This window comes from Sus scrofa, chromosome 11 (assembly GCF_054392235.1).
Source record: "Sus scrofa isolate SSC_HxYL_T2T_F1_AM1 chromosome 11, Sscrofa_HxYL_maternal_Yorkshire_Landrace_v2.0, whole genome shotgun sequence".
NCBI classification, from domain to species: domain Eukaryota; kingdom Metazoa; phylum Chordata; class Mammalia; order Artiodactyla; family Suidae; genus Sus; species Sus scrofa.
This window is the reverse complement of record NC_139393.1, coordinates 58,147,642-58,174,268: the sequence shown is the minus strand read 5'-3', so window position 1 is coordinate 58,174,268 and position 26,627 is coordinate 58,147,642. Positions and strand designations below refer to the sequence as shown.

The 26,627-nt window shown below is 40.7% G+C and overlaps 1 long non-coding RNA gene and 1 other non-coding gene across 5 annotated transcripts in view; one reads left to right on the top strand and one right to left on the bottom strand.

Annotated features, from left to right (window-relative positions):
* Positions 1-26,627, top strand: part of LOC146398644 (uncharacterized) — a 152,687-nt gene that overhangs the window by 89,241 nt on the left and 36,819 nt on the right. The gene's annotated exons all lie outside the window — the stretch shown is intronic.
* Positions 21,283-21,389, bottom strand: LOC146398645 (U6 spliceosomal RNA). The gene has a single exon (XR_014820145.1). It is a non-coding gene; the product is annotated as a U6 spliceosomal RNA (small nuclear RNA).

Here is a 26,627-nt window from a genome sequence, read left to right as displayed (position 1 = left end):
ACACACCATTCTCTTTCAGATTCTTGTCTCACATAGATTATCACAGACCTATTTTGTCATTGTTGTTGTAGGTGAGGAAAAAAACACTATTTTCTCCCACCTTCCTTTCCTTCCTGGTAGTGACTTTTAGTTATATGTGTAAAATTTAATATTCCTGGTGGTGAAGCTACGGTTAGTAATCTGTCCATTTTTTTATGTCAGGTTGCTAGTGTGACAAATAAGCAGAAACACCATTCAGTGTACCCCAGTTTTGTAAGGAAACAAATTTTACCATGCCACCCATAATCTAAATAATGAGAATAATAGTTAGGTGCCACAAAAATCACAGAGAAGATCTACATGCCATGTGTTCCCCATGTCATGAAATCCCTCCATATGTGTCTACTTAAAATTTTGTTAACTTTTTAATTTAATACTGTATTTAGACATAAAGGGCATTTTGAAATATGCCCCTCTCTCTCAAAAAAAAAAAAAAAAAAACCCTCACACTGTCAGGACCAAGTTTATAAGTTATTGCATAGAGAGCTCTCTAAACTTTCTTTTTTGTATAAAATGTTCTCGTGGGTGAAGACGATATATGTGGTTGAGCTTGCATCTGAAAACAGCTTTCATATTTTTTTTTCCTCCTCTTCAAGTTCAGGTTTGTCTTTGCCACATATGAGGCTGCACGGGAATGTTGGGAGCAATTGCTTCTTCCTTCTGAGGTCGTTCAGATTGTGAGGGAATGGGAGCTGTAGGAATGAGAAGTAGAGTGAAGAGAAGTTTGCCTTCAGATTAATCAAATGAGAGAAAATAAAGAGCAAAACATGACTGAGAATCAGATTAGCCAAGGATCAGTTAAATATATAATATCATAAAACAATATTTATTTTAAAATAGCTTTTGCTGATTTAAAACATACAAACGCTTCCCTTAAAATTGGTTGTGAAATACGGAGAAGTGTAGGGAAGAAAATAAAATCATTGGCAAGTTCTGTTGACTCGCTACTGTCAACATTTTGTAGCATTATCTTTTAATCTTTTTTCTTCACTTTTATGTACAAAATATATGTGTATGTCCTTTATTGAAATGCAGTGTCTGTATACAGTTTTAGATGCTTTTTTCACTGCACATAGCATGAGAATTTTCCGTGTCATTAAACATTTCTTGAAAATATGAATTTTATTTGCTGTATTTTATTCTCATCTATGGAATTCTATAATTCAACTTTTTTTCCCCCCGTATATATAGCACCAGTTAAAGGGAGTCTTTCACTTGGAATAGTTGACTTGTCAGTGGTATCTAATTAACAAGATTACTTCGTTGAAGTATTGGTGTTCTGTAGCAGGGCTCACAGAGTCCCTATAGACACATTCAGAGGGGCCATTGGTGGTAGAGATGCAGGTGGCGCTATCAGCTGGAGGTGAAGATAACTAAGGCTGGTGGCTCAAACCCTAAGTCTCTCAGATGGGATAAGCCTTATCTGCTCCATCTCAAATTTCAAAATCTTTCTTCAGAGCACCCTGGATTATCTGTCTACCAATTCTGTTCATTTCTTAAACAATGATGAAATCTTATCTATCTACCAATTCTGTACATTTCTTAAACTATGATGAAATCTCCCCTAAACCTACATCCTAAGTTTCATGGTTTACTTTCGTATGTCAGTCAAACTCCCCACATCCTACCTCCATTTAGATGGTTCCCCAAATCCCTGAAATAGTTGTGAATTTTGTTGGAATGAAGATTTTGTAACTTTCCTTGCTACTTCGCAAATGAGTTTCCTCTTAATATTTATAGTGTAAATGTTTGCTATATTTATATATTTCTCTAACTTATCTTCATTTGTATGCATCTTAATGTTCTGCCTTTGTTACATAAGCAAAGACAGGGCCTACCTACCATGCAATGGGTAGGCTTGTGCTAAAATTAAAACACTGTTCTGCATTGGGTGTGTGTGTGTGTGTGTGTGTGTGTGCACGCATGTGTGTGTGTACATGCTCATGCAAGTGGATACATACCAAAAGCTCTCTTTTAATCCCTTTCTTCATTTTTTTTTCAAACACCCTTTACAGTTGTACTTTCACCTATTACTTTGGACTCAAATGCTTTTCTGAAGTCTTCTCTATGTTGGTACAAAGCAGGGGTGAGACTGGAGTTAAGGGTGCCTAGTTTTAACTAAAATGGAAGTGCCTTATTTGATCAGGCCGACATTTTAGGTACTAAATGCTCTACTCTGCAAAGAATATTTGCCTGGTCAGTCTAATCATGTGATCTAATCACATTTGATTGATGTTGTTTGAAGTTGTTGAATATATTTATCAAATTCTCTCAATGCACGCATTATAACATACTATGCCAGGGTGGCTAGCAAGAAGGGGTTATTAGGAGATGAGCTCTAAAATCCGGTCATTATTCTTAAGGAGTTTGTAAGATATAAACATGTAAGATTTATCTGGGAGAACAATATATAAGTTATTCATAAATGAAGAATATCCCCACTATACAAAGAAGTCTTGTATGTTAAATATAAAAAATGGGTAGAAAGGCACTTTTTCACAAGAAGAAATGCAAATGGACAATGAAGAGACTTAACTTCACCAGCAGAGACGCACAACCAAGCTGAGATCACATTTTTTTCCCTCTAATCTTGCTCCTAACCCTTGGCAAACATTAAAAAGGTTGATCATATCCAGTACTATCGAGAGATTGAATGAACAAACATTCAACTATATTAATGGTGAGAGGATGACTAATTAAATATTCTGAAAAAGTAAACTGGAAGTATCTTTAACAAGTCAATTTTGCAAAATAACCTTTTATTCTGCAGCCTACCATAGCAATCTATGAAGAAATAAAAGCATATGTAAAAAATGATATAGATACATTTATTTATTGTAATATTGGTTGCATGTTAGAATAAATGGCAGCAAGAGAAATGACTGAATAAATTGTGGCACAACCATGCAATAGAATTTTATGCAACTATTAGAATGAGTTGAATCTGTGTATGTGTGGTTGTGTAAAAAAAGTTATAAAGTGTATAATAACGAGACAAATATCCTCATGTATTTTAGAGGATGTGTTTATATGTTTTGTAAAAACACTGGAACAGGTGTAGATAGGACATGATGGAGGAAGAATGAATGACACTTGCTATCAATCTTTGCTAGAGGGCAAAAATGACTTGATATTGATTCAACCAATGAGCAACTGCTGAAACTTTTAATGTGCATAAGGCTATGTGAGGCCCTGAGGAAAATACAGATATATGAGATATAGTTACTGACCTGCAAATACATTTGAATCTAGTTAGGATGAAAATGAACACATATAAAACAACATGAAAACAGAAGAGTATGTAATTACATGCTAGGTTATATGGTATGGGCTCCAGGTGCAACAGTAATTTGGAAGAGAGGTTGATCCAGAAGAATGGAGATGGGGGGAGCAGTGGAGGGGAGCTTGTGGTGAAAAGGGACTTGGGTTGTGTCTAGAGAGAGTCCACTGCTTGCATCCTTTTGTTTCTCTTTTAACTCTGACTTTATTGATCTTTGACTTTCACTGCCGTCCAGTCCATCCGATCTTCTCACTTGCCTTTGACTTCATTGTTGTTAACACTAGCTTATTATTTTGGGCTCTGAGTAACTTGGACCCCAGTTAATTCTCAAGGGTGCCTCAGTCTCTTGAAGTAAACATTAAATGGACATTAGTCATCTACCCAAGTTCAGTCATCTCCATCTTTATTGTCCTCGGTGAACTTGACACGTACGCTAACATTTGGTTATCATGGCTCATCTCCAGCTGGAAATCCACATCAGGACCCTAGGGCTTGTTTAATTCCTTTCCCCTACACTGTTAAAATGAGCAAGGGTGAACCATGCTAGCCGAGTTTTGCCATTCTACATCGAGTTCATTATGATTACATGGGCCCAGCCTCAATTAAGTAATTTTTTTCTGCAGTGGGAGGGGGTCATTTTGTGAGTGAATTTGAATGTCTGCATAGATCAGCATTATTGTTAATCACATCTGCACTTACATATATTTATATGCACACTCACAAGTGCAAAGATGCAGTTTCAAACTTAATTAAAAATAGAAAGCAACCTAAAGTGTGTGCTAGTATTTCCCCTGACTTCAGCATGATCTACCACTTTGACAAAATTTCATAAATCTCCTGCAATAGAAAATTCTACCGCACAGAACCATTTTATGCAGCAATATAGGTACTTAAAATATTCAACAACTTTCATCATGTTTTGCCTCTTGGTACATGGGATTTTTATGTATTTAATAGTTACATATGCTATATATTTTAAACAGTATTTTTTACTAATGGTCCCCCACAGTACATTTTTCTGAAATTCTAACATCTGTGTTTTGTTCTTGCAGCTCATGATGATAATCTTAAATTGAGCATATCCAACCACAGAGGGCAGATTAGTTGGCAATTTTTTTTTTAAGGTGGCTGGATCCAGTGATGTAGGCGTCAAAAGTTATCAAGTCCTGGCGACAGAAATGCCTCCCCCCTCACTTTTTTGCAGAGCAATTCTGATCTGGCATCTGAGCAGCTCCTGCTGTCGCCAGGCCTGTAAGCAGGTACACAGAAATGCAGAGGAGAGGAACCGTGGGGAATGTTCATTTGTTAACTTATTTATAAACTTGCCGTGCCACATCATGTAAAATTAACACCTTTAATGGGCTCCTGCCTCAGTTGCTTGAAGGACGGGCTTTCACCAGCCAAGCCCCCGCCCCCCCACCGGCTTCCAGGCAGTGTGGCTGTGTGTTTGCTTTGGGCTGCGAGCATCGTGGAGTCTACCTGCTGAAGCCTTCCTTGTGCTCAGTCAGTCAGAAAGGTCTGTCCCATTAGAGAGGATGTTCAGCAAGAGGAGTCTTGGGGGCTTCTGTGGCTGAAGAGACGAGCGATTACTTTGGAGCGTAAATTCCTTTCTCTCTCTGGTTAATGAAGAGATTTACTCCAACATTCATTTATTATAAATTGAGGGAGGGGGTGTCTTCTCCCACGTGTCAGCATCCAGAGGGTCCCTTTCCTGTAGTTCATAAATAATCAGCATTTACAATGAAAGGTTTTGTAAGCATTGTCTTTTCCTGTCACAAAAATTCCCTCATGCTTGTAAGAGAAGACCACTATAGTTTGCAAACAAAGATTCTGGAACCCACATGGCTTTATGCATAGAGAGTGGATCTAAGTGCTTGGAGATTTTGGAGAAAGATCTCACCTTCCACCCACCCACCTCAGTGTTTCTGCTTCAGTGTCTAAAATTTCAGTCTAAATTTATAGCATTCTACAAATAGTAATGATGTCTGGGGGGTGGGGGGGAATGAAGCATTAAGTCATTCAACAAACATTTGTCGATTTACTATTGCTAAATATTGTACTTGGTAGATACACAGTCTCCTGAGAGCTCATGGTCTAATGGAAGAGAGGAACAAGTAACAGAACATTGAAAGACAATTCAAAGTGTCACAGTTGAGGTGGATGCTGAGTGCTAGGGAAATGCAGAGGAAGGAGTTAATATTGCCTGAAGAACGCTTTCACAGAGGAAGTGATATTTGAGCTGGAAGTATAGATAAGCAATTTTTAAGAGAAGAAGAAAAAAACAATTCCAGGTAATTTTCAAGGGGACAGCATGGACACAGGTATAATAGTGACTTGTATCCGAAGCCCTGCCAGATACCTTTGCCATGTGCATTGGGCCACACACTGAGTGGCATGTGTTAGGCCAGCCAGCCCACTTCTTAGAAGCAAGACGTGTTATCACTGTTTTTTATGTCCAATAAACCGAGAAGGCCCTGAGAGGTTAAACAGCCCATGCACTTTGTGATTCAAACAGGTCTGTCTCTTCCCAAGCACATGCCCTTGCTTCAATTTTGCAGCATCCTTGGCTACGTGATTGCACAGTGAAGGGAACATGGCCTGTCTCGGGGGAAGGTGAGATCTAATACGGCTGTGAGGGGAGAGGAAAGGGGCTCAGGGAAGTCAGATTATGGCCCGATTGTGATGAGCCCTGAATGCTACAAGAAGTTTGAACTTGATCCTGTATCCTGTAGGCAATGCAGAGCCAGCCATTGGTCATTTTTAAGTGTGTTTGTAGTGACTGCCTGGCAGGTGAACTGCAGAGGAAGGCAGTGTTGGTGGGTAGGAGGGGCGGGAGGGCATGAGACAGAGGCACAAACAGGCCCTCTATTAACAGCAGCAGCAAAGATGACCCACTCCGTATGTAAGAGTATTTAGACATTGGAGGTGCACAGACTTGCAACTGACCAGCTTTGGGGCCTTAGGCAAATTATTTCACCTCCCTTCGCATAGTCAGCAAGCAGGCTTCAATCTCCTCATATACAAAAAGAGGATAATAGCCTCTTCAGCATCAGACTGTTGCAAAGATTAAAATGTATCCAGGTAATACATTTGTCCAGTGCTTGGCTCATTGTAAATTCCTATTTATTGATGACTATTACTCTATGAATGCCCGCCAAGGAGAGTTATCAGATTATAAAATGAGTTTACTCATGCCCTCCAAAGAGAGTTATTTTATCAGAATATAAAGTGAGTTACTCGTGAAAGGCCTGAGTGAACGGGCTTTGAACACTCATTGATGTATGTGTTGGGTGGCAGATAAAATGGAAAAGTCTAGAGCATTTTCCCAGAGTGAGGGCTGGGCCTGGAATCTGCACAGTGATGCCTGGAGTGGGATGGGAAAGAGGAAACCAAAGGAAGATTGAGAGCAAGTACTCCTTCCCAAAGGGGCACTTGAGATGAACTTAGTGCCCAGATGAATATTTACGTTTCAACGGTGTTACATTTATTTTAATGACAATAATGAAAGATACCTTTTTTCCCCACTCACTGTGGATCTATTTAAAGATAGATATTAAGTGAATAAGAGTGCAAGTACTAAGTGGATATAGCAGAAATTGTGCACATGATGTGAAGTTGGGGGCCTGTGGCGCTAACCAACATGGCCTTCTCCAGGGTGGGGACTGACCTGTTTATTTCACCAAAACATGTGCCCTGTCAGTGCTCTGGAAGCACTTTGATTGAGTTTTAGCATCAAGCCTTGTGTTCTACTGTCGTCTTTGAAATCATCTCTTACCCTCTGCCCTGAAACAGGGGAATCTCCACTAATGTGAATTTTAAACTCTTAGAGTGCTTAGAATGTATTTGCTGAGTTTATGTTGAATTCATGAAGGAGGCTCTGATGCTCTGGGTAGGATTTAAGAGCAAAGTATAAGAAATGATTTAAAACACAGGTTTAGAGCCATACAGACCTGAGCTCGAGTCCTCGTTCCATCTGTGATAATCGCTCTGAGACTCAGGTTCCTCATCTGAAAAGTGGCAATCTGATAATACGAGTACTGAACTCATGGGACTGTTGTCAACTCTAGACAGTATAAATGATGTGAAGTGCTTTGTAGGTCTTGTCACAAATATTTAATAAATATGTATTATGATCCTGTTAAAATCATGCTAGCCATGGTCACTGAAATATAAATCTAGGCTGTCAAGGTGCATGTGGGTCAACATCTCCTTTGCTTTTTGCATCATCAGAGATATCTTGGGTGGAACCAGAGCAGGGGTGAGGCGCTTCATAAGCAAAAGTCACTTGGAGTGATGCAAGACTTGGCAATTATATTATGGCTCACACAGTGTTATAATTCCAGAATCTGCCATGGTCACTGAAATATAAATCTAAATTTCAGTGATCATACCTAACATGATTTTAACAGGATCATAACACATATTTATTAAATATTTGTGACAAATAACACATATTTATTGTAGGTACAGTGTACCATGTCCTGTCTTTGGAGAGACTGTGTGATTTATCTATCATTCAGCACAGGGCCTGGAACATAAACTTTTGCTGAATACATAGATGAATGAAAAAGACTTGGATGAAGAAGTGGAGTGAGCTGATTTTACATACTTTGAAGACATTTTGGCATGTATGGTTTACCAAGCTTTATAGTTAAGATAGCTTCTATTTACCAAGGCAAAAATCAATGGTCACCCTCCTTTTAAAGGGTGATAGGCTGTCAAGGTGCATGTGGGTCAACATCTCCTTTGCTTTTTGCATCATCAGAGATATCTTGGGTGAAACCAGAGCAGGGGTGAGGCGCTTCATAAGCAAAAGTCACTTGGAGTGATGCAAGACTTGGCAATTATATTATGGCTCACACAGTGTTATAATTCCAGAATCTGCGGGGTTGAATTATTTTACTCAACTAGGAAACTTGTAAATTCTTTCTCTGCCCCTTTGAGATATAAATCTGCAATCCAGGGTCTTTCTCAAAGACCTAGACTCTATCTCTTTGAAATGTAATCATTGAGGGAGAATAGCACCCCATCTCCCAGTCTCTAGGGGAAGATAGGTACCTACTTCAACAAGGGTCAATCAACCAACACAGATGGCCTAATTACATTGACTGGTTCTCCCCCACCCCCCAAGTCCTCCATACTTTTCTATAAGCTCAGTTCAGGGTTAAAGAAAATCCTCTCACCTTTTATTTAAGTGGAGTTGAGTTTAATCTCTCTCCTAATGCAATAGTCTTGAATAAAGTCATCCTTGCCATTTATAACAAGTGTCTGGTACAATTTTTCTATTATAATTTCACAAATTAAAAGGGGGAGGTGAAGACTCATCCTGTGAATTTACTGGCTCTCATTCAAGTGAGCATGGTACCCACCGCAATCAATCAGACAGGTCTCATAATGCCCAAAGCCTGCTAATGCTGAAGTTTATGATCAATTATGAATAGGGTGTGGATGGCCTGGTTTTAATCCACACTGAATATAGTGGTGACAGGCCTTAGGCTGAAGCCCCAGTACTGAGAAGGCAGCTGATACAGAATTAATGTTGCTCAACTTCTCCAGTGAGGCTTTGACTAATATGTCAATTTTTAAAAAGCATGCTGCTCTAAAAGAGTCAAGTTTTTGAGACTCACATTGTCTGAGATGAACCCTGAAGGAAGGAAATTTTAACTGTCTATACTCAGTTGGGTTCAGAGAATTCTGGAATTAGAATATGAATTTTACTGAGTTGTTTTTATTTAGATCCAAGTTCTGGCTGAAATAACTTACATTTTTGAAATGGAGTTACTATTGACATATAACATTATGTTAGTTTTAGGAGTACATCATAAAGATTTGATATATGTATGTATTGAGAAATGATTACCACAATAACTTTAGTTAACATGTACCACCTCACACAGTTACAATTTTTTTCTTGTGATGAGAACTTTTAAGATCTATTGTTTAGCAATGTTCAAAATACAATACAGTATTGTTACTTATAGTCACCATGCTGTAAATTACATCCCCAGGACATATATATCTTACAACTGGAACTTTGTACATTTTAACCATCTTCAGCCATTTCACCCACCCTCACCTCAGGCAGCCAGCAATCTATTCTCTGAAACAGCAGGAGTCTAGAGGGTAACATCTCTTCTTTTCTTGAGACTCTTTAATGGTTTCCTTGGACTTAAGAATGCCATTTATCCTTCTTGAAATGGCCTTGTGGTCTTGTCTTTATCTCTCCAACCTCGTATGTTACCACTCCCTCTATGCCTTGTGATTCAATCATTCTGACCCGTCTCAAATCCTCTAGATAGGCCATGTGCTCTGCCCCTGACTACATTTGCCATTACTTCTGTCTGAAAGACTTCTCCACTGTTCTTCACTTGACTAACCTTGCTCATTCTCTCTCTCTCTCTCTCTCTCTCTCTTTTTTTTTTTTTTTTTTTGCTATTTTTTTTTTAGGGCTGCACTTGCAGCATATGGAAGTTCTCAGGCTAGGGGTCAAATTGGAGCGATAGCTGCTGGCCTACACCACTGCCACAGCAATGCGGGATCCAGGCCATGTCTATGACCTACACCTCAGCTCGTGGCAACGCCCCCAACCCACTGAACAAGGCTAGGGATTGAACCTGCATCCTCATGGATACTATTCGGATTTGTTTCCACTGCAACACAGCGGGAACTCCATCTTGCTCATTCTCCTGGAAGCTTGCCTTCATCTCATAGAATGGGGTTAGGGTCCCCTTCTTGGTGACCTCAAACCATTCTGTTCCTATCCCTATGACATGAAATTTTCAAACATATTGTTGTTACCTTTTTATTCATCTGTGTGCTCTACTAGTGCAAGAATTCTGCCTTGAACCTCCTGCGTATCTGCAGCAGAGTTGTCTGACCTGGAAGTACTAGGTAACATTTTCTGAAGTAACCTAGATGTGCAGTATCAAGAATTCAAGCTGAGTTTACAAACTGAGGAGAAAGGTGGTTCTCCTTCTTCTGCTAGCACATGATGTGCAAAATTAAATCAAATGCTGGCAGCAGTAACAATAAGGATAATAATTGCCACAGAATTTCTTGACTTTAGCTAAATTTTAGCAAGCTTTCACTTATTACCATAAATCAGAAAAGTACTAGCTATAGATTTTTCTAGATCCAGGTCGGGGTCAAGGAGGAGGGTAGATGGACTCTTTGTGGACCAAAGGAACCCTGAGAGCACCTAGAGAATGTACTTAAAGGGCATAATTTGGTACCAGGCAGGTTAATTGGTGTGGCATGTGCCTGATGGAGACCCATCTCACTGGAATAGTGAGGTCTGCTTTCTGGCCTTCATGCTGTTCTTGGTGTGCCTCTGAGCCAGTGTTCACATCATGCCCCTTGTGGACCATGGGTACTAGCTGGATTCTCTTGGTAGAATGTAGTTCAGCTGCCTACAGCACTCTTTCCTTTGTTTGTTCTTTTTGTTCCATTCTTGTCACCCTCAGCACCCCACTTCCGTAATGCCTACCTCTGTCTTCCATTTATCTGATCTTGAGTCATCACATTGAAAAAGAGCTGCTCTATACACTGTGAATTGGCCATCCCTGCTAAGAAAGAACTCACCACTTTCAGGTGCCATGGTCAGTTCTTTTCTGTTGTGTACAGGTCGGCTTGGTTGCAGTTCTGCAGGTCCAGCTGAAATGCTTCATGCCCTGGGCAAAGTGACAAAGGGAATTCTTTGCGACAACTCGAAAGCAATGCTAGAACTGGAGCTTTCAGTGTTTCAGCATCTTATGGCACTTTCTCCATTCAGGTCAAGTGATGTTTGTTAGGTTTCTTCAACTTGATGACTGAATGTTTAAAAGAAAGAGGAATGAGTCTGCACTTTTATTTTTTAAAATAAGATTTCCCCAGTGAATACTGATTTTTTAAAAAGTATGATTGATGCTCTTAGTTTAAAGTGTTACTTTGGATTAAACCCTACTTACACTGATGAAAATGCACTTGAGGAATGCATGACTGTGCTTGTCTCTATGTGAGGTAGGCAGTAATTCCAGGAAAAGAGCTATTGAGAATTAGGGTGTTTGATGGGCTGTCAGCCTCCTCAGTCGATGCCTGATGCTTAAGTCAGAAAAGGTGTAGAGTCCTTGGTGTGATGTGGCAATCGCCTGCTTTTTCAGCCTTACCTGTCAGTGTTCCTCTCCTTGAACCCAGCTTCTTAGCTGTTAAATCTCAGCTTAACACCCTCTCCCCTGGGGTCCCTCCTATGTGGTCCCACAGGACCCTGTGAGTACTCCATGTTGCAATTATATATTTACTTCTCTGTCTTTACATAGGACTATGAAAAGCAGGGGCTGTGTCCTATTTATCTTCAAATCCTCAGTAGTTCCCATCATGGCTCAGTGGAAATGAATCTGACTAGCATCCATGAGGATGCAGATTCGATCCCTAGCCAGGACTCAATGGTTAAGGATCCGGCGTAGCTGTGAGCTGTGGTGTGGGTTGCAGATGTGGTTCAGATCCCGCGTTGCTGTGGCTGTGGTCTAGGCTGGCAGCTACAGCTCTGATTGAACATTATTTTAAATTCTTTACTAAAAATATTTCAGAATGGTTTGTCAAATTTGCTTTCTAAAAATCCCACTGGGACTGATAATGCTTTAAATAGAGAATATATTTGGGAAGTGTGGTTTATGTGTACCATATTTTTAGTCTTCCCATTAGACACATGATTGCTTCTGCCACTTATGCCAAGTCTTTCTTTTTCTTCTAAGATGTCTGGGAGTTTTCTGCCCTGAGGTTATTCTAAGGTTATTATATTGTTTTCCGTAGTGTTGCATTCTGATGAAAAATATCCTAGTGATGGCGAGAATGTGAATGTTGGGGGGAGAAAACCCTTACACACTATTGATGGGAATGTAAAATGGTACAGACACTATGGAAAATAACATGGCGGTTGCTCAAAGAATTAAAACCAGAACTACTCTATGCTCTCGCAGTCGCACTTCTGAGTCCTTATTCAAAAGAATTGAAATCTGGATCTTGAATTGCCCTCTGCACTCCCATGTTCATTGCAGCATAAGGCGTCATAGCCAAGATATGGAAACAACCTAAATGTCCATTGACAGATGATTGAATAAAGAAAATGTGGTAAATACATATAATGGAATGTTATTGTATTCTTTTTATATTCTCAAAAAGAAGGAAATGCTGCCATATGTGACAGCATGGATGAACCTTAAGGACATAATGCTAAGTAAAATCAGCCAGTCACCGAAGGACAAATACTGTGGGATTCCACTTACATGAGGAATCTAAAATAGAAAAACTCGAAGAAGCAGAGTGTAATAGTGATTGCCAGGGACTGGGGAGGGGGAAATAGGAAATATTCTATGGGTATCCGGCTTCACTTATGCACAATGAATGAGTTCTAGGAGTTCCCGTCGTGGCTCAGTGTTTAACGAATCCGACTAGGAACATGAGGTTGTGGGTTCGATCCCTGGCCTCACTCAGTGGGTTAAGGATCTGGCGCTGCCGTGAGCTGTGGTGTAGGTTGCAGACGTGGCTCAGATCTGGCGGTGCTGTGGCTCTGGTGTAGGCTGGCGGCTACAGCTCCATTTCGACCCCTAGCGTGGGAACCTCCATATGCCATAGGAGCAGGCCTAGAAAAGACAAAAAGACAAAAAAAATTTAAAAATTTTAAAAATGAATGGATTCTAGAGAGCTGTTGTACGACATTGCGTCAGTAGTTAACAACACTGTATCATACACTTTAAAAACTTGGTTAAGAGGGCAGATCTCAAGTTAAATATTCTTACCACCAAACAAAACAAGTCAAAAAGCCAAGTTCAGTAGGGTTACCAGTATGTATTTGGCACTCATCTCATCTGAAATAACTCTACCTAATTTTTTTTTTTTTTTTTTTTGGTCTTTTTAGGGCCAAACCGCGGCATATGGAAGTTCCCAGGCTAAGGGTTGAATTAGAGCTGCTGCAGCTGCCAGCCTACGCCACAGCCATAGCAATGCGGGATCAGAGCTGCGTCTGCAGCCCACACCACAGCTCACTGAGCGGGGCTAGAGATTGAATCCGTGTCCTCATGGATAGCAGTCGGGTTTGTTACTGCTGAGCCACAACAGGCACCCCAAATAGCTCTACATAGCTTTCGAACATTCAAGTGAGTCTATGACATAGCAGAATTTCTAAGTTTAGCATTTTTATCTGTAAACAAACACACAAATGAGCAAGTAAAAAAACAAGAAGGATACTAAAACAGTACTATTAAAAAAAAGAGGGGTTTCCGTTGTGGCACAGCAGAAACGAATCGAGTAGGAACCGTGAGGTTGTGGGTTTGATCCCTGGCCTCACTCAGTGGGTTAAGGATCTGGTGTAGGAGTGAGCTGTGGTGTAGGTCGTAGATGTGGCTCGGATCTGTCATTGATGTGGCTCTGGCGTAGGCTGGCAGCTACAGCTCTGATTAGACCCCTAACCTGGGAACCTCCATATGCCGCAGGTGCAGCCCTAAAAAGACAAAAGACAAAAAAAAAAAAATTAAAAATAAAATAAAAAATTTTAAAAAAGAGAGAAAAAAATCACAACCTTAAATGTTTAGCTCTCTGTTCCCACCAATCCAGCTATTTAAGTACAAAATTTTATCCTACTCCCTCTTCTCCTCAGTCTCCAGGCTCCTTGTGGAAGTGCCGGGAACTCCAAAGGAGAGTGGGAAATCTGTGAGAATTCACATCTTCTTAAGCGCCTGTCCTTTCATCACCACTCTGTTTAATAAAGGTTAGAGGCCAATACCAGCACATGAGACCCTTTTACCCTACTTCTGGCTCTTTGTCCTAAAGAGCAAGGAAGGGCTCTACAAATGGGCGAGACTCATGGGAAAAGGAGTAACCGATTCCTGTCTCTTATTTGCATGGCTGGAAAACAATAATGGATGAAAAAGGAGCAGAAAATTGGCATCTCCGTTCTGATTGTTTAGTCTGTTTTTTTTCCTTTAAAACTTTCTACTGTACAAAAAAAAAAAAAAAAAAAAAAAAAAATCCTGGAGTTCCTGTCATGGGTCAGTGGTTAACTAATCCGACTAGGAACCATGTGGTTTCGGGTTCAATCCCTGGCCTCACTCAGTGGGTTAAGGATCTGGTGTTGCCGTGAGCTGTGGTGTAGGTGGAAGATTCGCCTCGGATCCTTCATTGCTGTGGCTCTAGCATAGGCTGGCAGCTACAGCTCACATTAGACTCCTAGCCTGGGAGCCTCCATATGCCACGGGTTCGGCCCTAGAAAAGACAAAAAAATTTAAAAATAAATAAATAAATAAAACTTTCTACTGTGTATAGATCTTTTTTTTTTTTTTTTAAAGGAAGTATTCACTCCACTAAGTAGATTCAATTTCTCAGGCAAGTGTCATTAAATCTCTTTCTTTTTTTTTTTATTTTTGTCTTTTTGCTATTTCTTGGACCACTCCTGCGGCATATGGAGGTTCCCAGGCTAGGGGTCAAATAGGAGCTGTAGCCGCCAGCCTACGCCAGAGCCACAGCAACGCGGGATCCGAGCCGCGTCTGCAACCTACACCACAGCTCACGGCAACGCCAGATCCTTAACCCACTGAGCAAGGCCAGGGATCGAACCCGAAACCTCATGGTTCCTAGTCGGATTCGTTAACCACTGCACCACGGTGGAAACTCCCTAAATCTCTTTTTTTAATGATGTTTTAAGAGGTTATGGTGTAACTTAGGCATGCTTTTCTGATGAAGCAGCTTAACCCAGCCTAAATTTCCAATCTCAGAACCATAAGCAAATAAACAGCTATAGTTCCGAGTCATTTTGAATTCATTGTCATTTGTTATGCAACAGTAGTTAACTGATAACATGCTCCATTTTTTTTTTGGCTGTTCCTGTGGCATGCAGAAATTCCCGAGCCAGGGATTGAACCTGAGCCACTGCAGTAACAATGTCAGATCCTTAACCTACTGGGCCAATAGGAAACTCCACACTCTCCATACTTTCAATCACATTCCATAATCTATGACAAGAAGAATAGGATGATACTTGGGAAATAGTAGTAATTTAGTAAATGTTGAATAAATAATTGAATAAGTGAATGAATGAATACAAGAAATAGTAGGGTAATATTTTTTTTCTTAGTCAAATTTCAGGTTCAAAAAGTCTATTTTTGTACCTGGAATGTTGGTTTTCTTCTCCATTGCTGTATCACCTCACGCATGTCTCTCCACCAGCAGCAATTGCACTGAGTTGTGGTTATTTATATTGGTTTTTCATTAGATTATGTGTGATTTCAGAGTCAGCACTGTTAACTTATTATCTCTGTATCCTTAATGCTCATGATTCTTCGGGATTTTAAAATCATGTATGAAATTTTGACTTCTGGAAACTGGATGACGGCCTCATTGGTATCAATGATTCTAAATTATGCTGAAAATTAAAATAATTTGAAAGCCTTAAAATCAAACAAAAAAACCTCACAGTGTCCAGCTCACTTTGGGCCAATTCAGACTCTCTGGGAGGTAGGACTAGGCAAGGCTGATGTGCAGCCAATGTGAGAACCTCTGAGTTCAAGTGTCCTCAAAGCTTATTATTATTAGCACTGGGAAATGATCCTCTCCAGCAAAAAGGAGAACCTATAAAGAAATAATTTGAAATTGCTAAATATTCTAATTTTCAAATTAAAACATGAGTAACAATTGACTATTAAAATCATAAAAATAAAAAAAATATTATGCTGTGATGTGAATTCATGAATCTGTGTAAAGACACAGGGCAACACATGAGAAAATCTTACTCTTCATTATTTGGCATGGAATTGTCTATCTCAATTTTTCTTTAATTTTTTCATCAAAGCTATAAAATATTTCTTGCAATTTTTAATTTTTCAGACAAATACCAATTTCAGTTTTCCATTTTGTTTCAGTCAAGTGTTTTAAGATATTTTCGTATTTACTCCTTGGCATTGATTTTTAACATTTTAAATTGCCTCATTTAAAAATTTTTTGTTCAACAATAGCTCATTTAGAACAAATCACTCAAGACTGCCTCTCACATGAATATTTATACCCTAAGGTCTCAATTTGACAACATTAAGCTCTGTATTCTTATTTCTTAAACAACCAAAACATATTTATGGATTGATTTTAATGCCCTTTCTTTTCTCCATTTGAATACACTATGATTAAAAGTTCATAGCCTTGGTTACATTACATAATTTGAGAAATAATCAACAGTGTCCCTGGTGATTAAATATTCAGGTTTGCAATTATTTTGTAACTTTTGTTCTGCTCTTCGCTCACTCTAAAAATTATCATAAAATTTTGAAAGATGTCCTCAGTGTAGAATATGTCCATAAAATATTAAATATTCAATTTTCCTCTATCATGGCTTGAAAAATTCATAATTACATGATGATCCACATAATAACTCATTCTGAAAAGTCATATATGGCACTCCCTCTGTGACTGAGTTAATAATTTACTGCTGTGTGGGATTTTCACTCTGCACTGTTAGTCTTGGGAACATTTATTAAGCAAATGTTCATTTGCAAAGATCAGGATGTGAATGAAGAGGGTAAGAATTTAATGAGGAGTGACAGACAGGTGAACTGATTCCGTATAGAACTTTAGTACAAGGGAAAGCCGAGAGCTTTATCTTTCATTGCCTCGATAGACACCTGAAATGAAATATAGAAGACAGAGGGCAGGAGGAAAAAAATGATGCTCTCCTGCAGGGCCAAGGGGAGGATAAATCAAGGGAAGCGAGGAATACAATTCAGGCCATTTGAAAAGATGCCATTGAGTGTGACGCTTTGAGCTTAGATAGCAGAGAGGGTGCTGACGTTTTCTTTTTAAAGGCACCAGATGCTGTCAAAGAGAATATTCCACACATTCTTTATTTCCTTTTGGCATTCCGAATTTTCATTGACAATAGCTTGAGTGGCCATTCTGCAATTGAATGATCGGTAGACAGAGAAAGCAGTTTCCCCAGGACCGGTTATTTTAGGGCTTGGGATTGCTTACAGAGACTTTTGGGAAAACCATGTTACTTAAGTAAAGGTCTAAAATTGTTATGTAACACCTAGGAATAGACCTTAGAAATGAATAATTCATATTTTTAAATTTGGACCAGTTCTGTAGAGGTATAAGTGATGTGAATGAAACCAGCCGGTTGTGTTTGATTTATTAAATAATTATATTTCTTGTGGTTACTGTGACGGCCACCTTTCCAAGATCTTGGGAACAGCGATGGGTCACCAGGAGAAGTCATCAGATAGAACCAAGATGGAAAACTGCCCAATTACCTTATTATAACATTAATTCTGACTGGTACATGTTGAGGCTTGACATGAGGGGTATAGAATCTGTGCATAGATAACTTCTCTGCCATTTAAGCTCTTTGAGGGATATGATAAGGCCTAAGTAAATACATAAAAAAACTAAAGTAAATTTACAATAAAACGTAAGAGGCATGCAACAAGCATGTGATTTAAGGTTTATTGAAGGTTCATCTGTCACCAGTTCTCATATTGTTGCCCTTCAGTTTTTTCATCTGTTATGATAAATTATAAAAACCAGAATGGATCACCAAGGAGGATGTAAAGAGAATCAAGTTTTTTCAGTTGACGATTTTATTTGGTTTATTCCCCTTAAAAGCAAAGGTTGCATTTGGTATCTTTGACAGTGTTGAACTTTGTCTGAGTCCTGTGGTCCTCAAAAATGATGGAGGCTAAGATATAGTTAGATATGAGTGGATCCTGGTTCAAGTCCTAACTTTTCCATTGGTTGGCTGTGTGACCTTAGATGTGTCACAACCACTCTGAGTTTGTATCCTCAAATGGAAAAATACACATCTCAGATTAGAGAATCTTTTCAAAATTCGTACAACTAAAATTTCATGAATAGAGTGATGCTGGCATTTCCTTACAGATTAATAGGGACAGTTCCCTTTTGCTATCCCATTTATTCTTTTAGGGACATATATTGATAGGTCTTCAGGTTTAATGTTTTGTTTTAATTCTTTTTTTTCCATATGAGGAGACTATGGATTCTTGATTTGCAGTATTTATTTGGAGGGTGAGCCAGGAATATTTGTACTAAAATGTATCATAATACTTTAATTTCATTACCTTGAGATGTTTGCCATATTGGCCAATAATAAATGGCAGAGATTTCCCTCCTGGGCAGTTCCCCAGGTCTTTAGATTTATATAAGGGCTAGGATGAAATGCCAAGATGTTATGGTTTCAAATGCCCAGCTACTTTTTAGAGATGTGTCTTCAGTGTTCTCTTCATGGAGATGCAAATAGAAGCTGGCCTTAACTAGCACTCAGGGAGGAATCTCTGGAAGGGTTTTTTTGTTTTTTTGGTTTTTTTTTAAGGTGTAAAGAAAGGCTTGGCTTCTGGTTTTAACCTAGGCCCACCTTTTTAAACCAAGTTCTTCCCATTTTATAAATCATGAATAATACTTTTTATAGCAGCGTATTTTACAGATATTTTGAATAGGACTTTTTTCCATTTTACATGCCCTAGGAGAGTGAAATATATCAATTGTTACAGTATGTATATTTATGCAAGAGAAAAGTATTTAATAATATTTATTTAAGAGTCAAAATGTGGAGTTCCTGTCGTGGCTCAGCAGTTAACGAACCTGACTAGCATCCATGAGGATGAGGGTTCGATCCCTGGCCTTGCTTGGTAGGTTAAGGATCCGGTGTTGCTATGAGCTATTGTGTAGGTGGCAGACGCGGCTTGGATCCAGTGTTGCTGTGGCTATGGCATAGGCCGGAGGCTATAGCTCCAATTTGACCCCTAACCTGGGAACCTCCATATGCTGCAGGTGCGGCCCTAAAGAGACAAAAAGACAACAACAAAAAAAAGTCAAAATATGTCTAGTCTTTTCTCTCTAATCTTCTGGATTTAGTCTCATTCTTGTTCTCAGTCTTCATTTTTAAATAATATAGAACCTAAATTCTAGCTTGTCCTTGCTGAAACTCACACTGCATTTATGGTCAGTCTGTTCTTGTTTGCTACCGCAAAGTCACCATTCCAAGAAAGGCTCAATTTTCAAGGCTGATAGAGACTGGAAAAGGATTTATAACCAAGTTCTTTGAATCCTAATAAGTCAATTTTCTCATCAAAAATATTAGTTACTAAGGTCTAAATGAGGTCACTTTCAAATGCCATGCAAAAATACAGTACTCAATAACCTATCCTAAGTAATTCTTCTAACTATAAATTTCAAGATTAAGCATGGCAGAATTTTAATCAAAGCACTGAAAAAATTCAAACTGATTGTATCTCTACTTAAAAATAATGGTTAGGAGTTCCTGTCGTGGCTTAGAAGTAATAAACCTGAAAAGTATCCATGAGAATATTGGTTCGATCCTTGGCCTCATTCAGTAGCTTAATGATCTGGCATTGCCATGAGCTGTGGTGTAGGTCAAAGATGCAGCTTGGATCGGGTGTTGCTATGGCTGTGGTATAGGCTAGCAGTTACAGCTGCGATTCAACCCCTAGCCTGGAAACTACCTTATGCCATGGGTGTGTTCCTAAAAAGACAATTTAAAAAAATGGTTAAAACGATAACAACAGAAACAGTGGATGTTGGAGAAATATCCATCTCAGATATCAAATACAAAGAATTCATCATTAAAATGTGTTCTTGTATGGTGATACCAAAAGCATGCACACGTGTATATAAAATATACATCCCCACATTTATATCATTAAAAGTTGCCAACAACACAAAGTATAGGATTTTGTAACTGCAATGAAAATATTTTGTAGGATATGTAAACTGGAGAGTCCACCGAGTTGCTCAAAAATTATTTGGTTAAAGGGTAAATACACCTTGTACATCATAATGAAAGTCTTATAGGTAGGGGTGGAGATTAACACTTCAGGCTGTCTACAGAATATTAATAAAATTCAATATATTTTCTAAAAGGTATAATTTATATTTTGTGGAAATGAGGCCCTTTTCTAATAAAATTCTTCTGTCCTTCATTCTGTTCATATAATTTTGCTATAAATCATCCTGTAGGAATTTCTTCCCCCTAAATATTCATCTCAGGGAGAACCTATTTAAATAAGCCCTCTTAGCAAGATCCTTCAGAATTAAAATTACACCACAAGCGATACTTCATCCAATATGTTTCCTCCTATAAAACGTTCTTATGCCTAAAATAATATTTTTGTTGAATTACATTATGTTGAAATTGTTGATTTGAGGTGACTTTGATAGCAGAGAAGCCCGGGTTAAAAGAACACTAAGTTATTTTAGCCTTTTTAATTGCACCTTCTCTGTGTCTGTATCATTGCAGCTCCTATCTGCTCCCCATCTACATATATAGTGAGAAAAACCTAAGGGCATTATTCTCAGCTTCACCACAAGGAAAGAATAAGAAGGAAGAAAAATTGCTGCCGGATATACGAGGTTTCCTTGGTTTCTGGTAAACTAGAACATTATCGGCTTCCATAGTCCTCTGAAGCTAATTTTACTCTGCTGTCTGGTAGTCATTAGAATAAATTCTTTTATTCCAGAGAGGAATATAATAAGTAATTGGATTTCTTAGGATGGGAGGTAAAATATGGCGAGTAGATAGACGAGTCAGGCGTACACACCCCCACACTCAGGCACACACAAAACATTAATGTCAGGACCTATGCGCGGTCTCACATTAGGGGATCTCTTGAGGGTGTTACGGGGAGTTTCTATGCGCCAGACAGACTGATGCTGCAGAGCTCAGAGAAGGTTTTGATGGGGGTCATTAGCAAATTTCTTGCTTCTGTGCATATTCAAGTGCCTAGCAAATGACTATGCACCTGCTTTAATTAATCTATTTCTTATACTTGCCCTATATGGCAGGTGGAACAGGCTTAATGACCCCCACTTTCCATATGGAGGCTGAAGTTTTGTCAGGTTAAGGGACTTCCTAAGATTACACAGCTCTTTGTACTATTTTCTCATTTATTTTATTTAACTATTGCTGATTTATAAAGAACAGGGAATGCTGGACAAATTCACAAGTCATCCTCGCGCAGAGCCCATGATGATCTTCTCAGTATCATTCCAATTTTAGTATTTGTGCTGCCCAAGCGAGGACCTTCGTACTGTTTTCTGATGCAGGGTTCAGGACTCCACCATGGTGTTTCTTCTGTCAACTCACCTGTTCATCCTCCTGGGCTCCCTGGGGGCCCTCACTTCACCTCGGCACCAAGTGGGAGATGAATTGGGGGCTAAGGTTGAATGTAAACATTTGTTGTGGGATCTGTGTGGGATGCCATAGAGCACACAGCCTCCACTGTCCTTGCAAACACAGGGCACTTGATAAAACCTCTGTGGGACGTGGGGCATCATGAGCTGTAGCAGAAATGTGTTTGGGAACAGAAATCCCTGCCCTTTAATCTGTGACTTCCAAAACATTTAGTTCCCTAAAGAGCATGAACTAGAGAGAAGCTACAGTCCTTTAGTACAATGCACAGATATTTATTGCGTGCCAATAATAATTATAAAACGTAGTATTTATGGGATGCTTCCTCTGAGCTGGACACTGTTTTAAATAATTGTATATGAATAGGAGTTCCCATCATGGCTCAGTGGTTAACGAATCCGACTAGGAACCATGAGGTTGCGGGTTCGATCCCTGCCCTTGCTCAGTGGGTTAAGGATCTGGCGTTGCCGTGACCTGTGGTGTAGGTCGCAGATGCAGCTCAGATCCCGTGTTGCTGTGGCTCTGGCGTAGGCCAGTGGCTACAGCTCTGATTCCACCCCTAGCCTGGGAACCTCCATATGCCATGGGAAGCGGCCCTAGAAAAGGCGAAAAGACAAAAAAAAAAAAATTTATATATGAATAAACTCACTTCATCCTCATGACAATGCTATTCCTATTATTACTATTCAATAATAGTAATTATAGTTATTACTATCCCCCTCCCCCAATAGGTAAGGAAAACAAAGCACAGAGAGGTTAATTACTTGTTGAAAGTCACAAAAACCAGGATATGATGGAACCAAGATCGGAACCCAGCCAGAACTTGGGTCATGTTGTGCTGCTCCTCTGGATCTTAGGAGCTGTGCTAGGTGATGAAGAGACAGAAATCAAGAAGGTTTCTTTCTCAATAAATTCAGAGGTTACGTGGGAGACAGGTGTACCTGAAGTGCTGTTCCGTGGGAGAGCTGCCGCAGGAGAGGGACAGGCAAGGTTAGAGAGCACACAACACATAGTGCACTGTTCCTGGAGCTCTCAGGGAGGTGTTCCTGGATGCAGCGAGGTTTCTGCTGACTCATGAAGGACACGCGAGGGTTTGTCAGTCTTTAACACCTGAGGGAGCTGATCCCAAGCCCCAGGAATAGCTCCTAAGAAATGACACGGTGCACTTAGGAACTCTCAGATCTTGAGGGATCGTGGGGCAGAATGCCAGGCAGAGATATGCAGAAATCAAAGCTGAAAAAGTAGGCAGGGGCCAGGGTGTGCCAGGCCTTGTAGAACGTACACAGTAGCTTGGATTTCATCATGGGGACCACGAGGAGCCACGGAAGGGCTCTGAGTTGGAGAGTCATATGAGATTTGTGTCTCAGGAGGAGATACCAGCATTGCTGGAGAGGGTGGGTTAGAAGTGGTGGTTGAGATGAGTGGCGATCAGACTAGCTGTGCAGCTTGTTATCAAACGTGATAGGCAATGGTGATGAGAATTTACGGGAGAGAGAGAACTCTGGATTTTCATAGTGCCTATTCTTAGGGTTAGTCTTATTAATAATCATTAGTTTCCTTTAATATTTTGCCCACGTTGGCCGGATTACTCATTGGCCTTGGAGGAGAATGTTACAGAAAGACATCAATTTGGATTCTTTCTGTTCTGAATAAGAAAATTCAAGTGGAAACGGCTTAAAGAATGAGGAAAACGTATTATTTCACATAGGAAGTTTTGAGTTAGGGCACTTTTAGGTTTGGTTAATTCAGTAGCTCAATGACAACACCAAGGGATCATCTCCCCCCCCCCATTTATCTGTTCTGCCTTCTTCAGTGTCATCTTTCTCCCCTACGTTTAAGTATCCTCATGGCCTCAAAAGGGCTGCCACATTCCAAGGAATCAATACCAGCAAACAGATTAGGAAGGAGTTCAGCCTCCCCTGACACACACAGACGCATGGTGCAAAAATCAGGGTTCTTGTGGCAAACAAGAAGGAAGGAAGCATTTGAAGAGTCAACTAAAAGTGTCTGCTGAGACTTCAAAGTGAAGGAAAATAATAATCAGCTTCTTCACTTGAAAGAATAGGATTGCTCAGCAAAAATCAAGTCTTGATTATCAAGATTATCTGAACAGATTATCTGAATTTGGTTTGTTTCTTTGTTTTTCTTTTTATGACTACGCCTGCAGCATATGGAAGTTCCCAGGCCAGGGGTCGAATTAGAGCCACAACTGCTGGCCTGCATACACCACAGCCACAGCAACACTGGATCCAAGCCTCACTGCAACCTACACCACGGCTCACGGCAACACTGGATCCTTAACCCACTGAGTGAGGCCAGGGATGGAACCTGCATCTTCATAGATACTAGTCAAATTCATAATCCGCTGAGCCACAATGGAAACTCCTATCTGAATTTCTTCATAGGCTCTCTAAGCGTGCTATGAGGTAGGTTTATTGGGTCTGATCCTAGTTTCATGGAGAGGAGGCGTAGACTGAAAAAGGAAGCAGGGGTGGACAGTCTTTTTGGTGAAGGAGAGAGGGAGAAGTCGGCTGAGACTGGAGATGTCATCCTTTCTTTCCTTCCTGCGGCTGGTTGGGGGAAGCAGCAGGGGTGTGCGGGGTGGAGGTGGTGGGCGCAGGTGCTAAGTAGCTGTCAGGAGGCAGTGAGAGGACGAGGCCCCTGCTCCACTCTGTCCTTTGGAATTCTGAATGGAGGCTGCGGTGCACAGAGCCTCTTTGCAGGGCCGGTGCAGTGTGGTCAGCCAGAACAAGAGCTCCCTGACACTCTGGAGGTTTCCTCAGTTTCACACTGTAGACGTGGCTGGTCTTGCGGACAACACTTCAGGGGACTCTTCATGAGCCAGGGGACTAGATCGCAGACATGGTGGAGACCCAGAATTTGACCAGCATCCGAACCCTGAGTTCACCATCTGCAGGACACCCAGAGGATAGATGGAGGCAGGACACAGCAGAGGTGTGCAGCGCCAGCCACGGCCCTCCAAGGACTCCGCGTCTGCTGCTTTGCCAGCCTCCACCCTCCTCTACTGCCAGGAAGCCCCGTGCCCCTTCCTCTTTACAGTTGGGGGCTGTAGTGGGGAGAGAAGCGAGGAGAGCATTAGTGTATCAGAGAGTCAGAACCAACCAAGACGAAGTGCGTGTCAGCAACATTGCAACCCTCCTATAATGTCTGCAGCATAGAGGGACCACCGGGGCCATCGGAGTCTTCATAATCATGCTCTCCTCTTTCCTCACGTCTTGGTTCCCTGGTGTACTGTGACATGTGAGATAAAAGCACGTTTACAACACATTTGCTTAGCGGAAGGAGAAGAATGCATAACAAACCCATATCATACCTCCCCTTCCCTATCAAAAATATTGCGTTTATGCCTACTCGTAAGAAAAGAATACATATCACTGATAGAGCATACTGACTTAACAAAAGGAAGCGTTTATGCTCAGGAAGTGCTTACTAGGAAGTATTTTCTGAGATAAGGCCTAATTCTTTAATTGCCATTAATTTGTACCCAATTAAAAAGAGACACTAAAAACTATAAGTGAGTATAAATAAAGGAAATCAAGGCAGTTAAGAATCTGGAAACCCTGGGGAGTGTCACCTGCAGAAGATAAGACAATGCTGGAAAAACTACTGGCCACAGATATAAAAAGGGCTCTGTTGATAACATCAGATCATCACCATAAATTTGCTTTATAGACTGTAAAGTGTGTTGAAGATGTTAGCTTTTTCTCTCTTATTTTCTGTAGTCCCAGATGACAGAAACAGACCCAATGAATCAAATGGATAAGGAAGCCGAGTGCATCTCCATTTGTAAAATTGTGACCTGACTGAAGGTGCTGCTTTAAACATGGAAGCTCAAAGTATTCCAGGACAGGATGGATCTGTTTTTAAGGCCACTTTAAGGCTCTAAGTCTCTGCTTTTCTAGGAAATGATTTCTTAATTGTTGTAGTTCATTTGTGGGTCTTTCCTCCCTGAAATGAAAGAGGCAGAATCATGTACTCCAGGGCCTGTGTCTGGTAAATGGTGGGTTTTTGCACCCAGGAGGCTAGGTGAACACAGCTACTTGTTGCTCAGAGCATGGGCCTTGGTCCAGCAGCTGCAGCATCACCTGGGAGCCTGTTGGAGACACGGAACCCTGGGCCACTCCTAGAGTCTGAGGCCGGGTGCCCAGGAAGGCTGGACGACACTGAGTTGGGTGCTCGGGGACCTCTAGGAACCAAACACCCAGTGTGTGGGAGCCTCAGACCTGGGAGACGCCAGAGCTCTTCAGCTCAGGCTCCTGCCCGCCCTGCTGTCGGGACCCAAACCTCGGTGAACCCAGGGACATTATTTGGGGTTAAAATCAGTGGTTCCCATTGTAAGGACAAATACAAATTAAAAATAAGGGCGTTCCCATCGTGGTGCAGTGGTTAACGAATCTGACTAGGAACCATGAGGTTGCGGGTTCGGTCCCTGCCCTTGCTCAGTGGGTTAAGGATCCGGCGTTGCCGTGAGCTGTGGTGTAGGTTGCAGACGTGGCTCGGATCCCGCGTTGCTGTGGCTCTGGCGTAGGCCGGTGGCTACAGCTCCAATTCGACCCCTAGCCTGGGAACCTCCATATGCCGCAAGAGCGGCCCAAGAAAATGGCAAAAAGACAAAAAAAAAAAGAGGCTTGACCCCACTTGTTGAAAGTAATGGAAGAGATATGCCTCCCCTCCTTTTTCTCAGAGCATTTGCTTTAGAAAACTTGGAATTGCCCGTGCTTGCTCACGTCTTTGAACTCTATAGGGATCCTTTTGAAAACTAGATACAGGCCTTTTGTCATCTTTCTGACCTGGGAATGTCTTTCTCAAGGACCCAGGAGGTGTCTCTTTAAACCTCAAGGGAGATAGCATGCCTATCCCCCAATGTCTGTTGGGGGGCAGGACCCTAACTTTGCTGGATGCCTTGGTCCAGGTTGCCGAGCTACTTCTTTTCACGAGGAGATGAGTGTGTATTTTTCCTCTGGAAAAGGCCAATTAGCCAACACAGATGGTCACCTCAACTACCAGGCGAAGTTAGGATGAACCGCTTGTGACCAACGGTGCTATCAAGTCCTCTGACTTGAGGACTAGTCACTGTTCTCTTCAAGAACATGCATGCAGTGGGCTGTG